Consider the following 1,601-nt stretch of genomic DNA (forward strand, 5'->3'; position numbering starts at 1 on the left):
GAGAGAGAGAGAGAGAGTGAGTGAGAGACAGAGAGAGAGAGAGACAGACAGACAGAGAGAGAGAGAGAGACAGACAGACAGAGAGAGAGGGGGCGGGACAGAGACGAACGCACCAACAAACAAAAACATACAGTCGGTATCCCTCTCTAACCATGGTACCTGCCAAAACTAGGTCAAACTGTTTTTTGTCTCCAATTTGGCTATTCACGGCCGTAATTACGATTGTTGATACTATGGTTTTAGTTACAGTTAGAGTTGTATGGCACTTGCTTCGCAAATAGGTCATATAAGTGCCTAAGATTATAGATGTTAATTGTTGGAGATTAGAGTAGAGGTGTAGAGTAGAGGTGTAACTAGGTAGAAACACACGAAGAAAAGAAGGAGCAGAGATAAGGACGATAGATCTTTGATTTTGATTGGGAAAGAGGAGCAAATCACACCCTAGCACTCGCCAACCACCCACTGCGATGTTATGATGTGTAAAAAGAACAGAAGGACATTTAGTATTTCAAGCAATCCTGGCAGATGATTAGAAAGAGTTTTATTACGTTATTCCACTACTTTTCTGGGAAAATAAATACTTATAGATCTACATATACACATACATATGCACATACACATATGCTCACGCACACATACATACACACACAAACACACACACACACACACACACACACATACACACATACACACACACATACGCACACACACACATACACACACACACATGTATACACATACACATACACATACACGGCTCGACTGAGACATCGACGATTCATTTTAACCATAATATTAATTTTCCTCAGAAATGCAGAGATAGGAGAGAAGGGCAGACTTTCAAAATTCAAGAAAAATATCAGTCAGTTGTAGCCGAGGCGTTACCCAGATTCGTTGTAACGGAATGAGGAAAGAAATGACACGACGTCGGGGTATTTTTTGTGTGTTTTTTGTTGGTGGGGTGGACTTTTTTAACAACCTAAACGTTTTATGACTCTAAATCTAGCGCACTTAATTCAAAACTGCAATGTTTATGCAACATCTGGCCTTGAAGCATTCACTCTTTCCCAGAGCAGAACCGGATGAGGGGAAAAAAGCCTTTTCAACAACTTAATGTTCAGTTGGCTGTCTATTTATGGCTCCTTAAAATTCAATATTTTATTCAGGTGGTCGCAGTTTTCTCGCTCTTCTTTTACAATTGTCACACCTGTGCATTTGCTGCTGTTGATAATGACGAGGATTTTCGTTTCATATCTCGATTTATGCTGAGGCGGCCGATTAAATCTCATATTATCTCTGAGCTCTGTGGGAAAAGGGAGAGTGAGGAGAGTGGGAGAAAGAGGAGGGAGAGAGAGAAAGAGGGATATAAAGGAAGAGAGAGGTGGGGGGGGAGAGACTTCGAATGAAGGGGCAGAGTAGGGAGAGAACAAGGTGAGGAAAGAGACAGAGCGAGAAAGAAATAGAGAGGGGGAGAGAACTAGTGAGGGAGATGAGCAGGGAGAGAGGAAATAGACATAGAGAGAGGGGAGGGGAAGACCAAGAGGGGAAGGTAGGGTGAGAGTGAGGTAGCGGAGAAAGAGAGGGGGAGAGGGGGAGAGGGA

The sequence above is a fragment of the Aplysia californica genome, unplaced genomic scaffold (assembly GCF_000002075.1).
Source record: "Aplysia californica isolate F4 #8 unplaced genomic scaffold, AplCal3.0 scaffold00129, whole genome shotgun sequence".
Lineage (NCBI taxonomy): Eukaryota > Metazoa > Mollusca > Gastropoda > Aplysiida > Aplysiidae > Aplysia > Aplysia californica.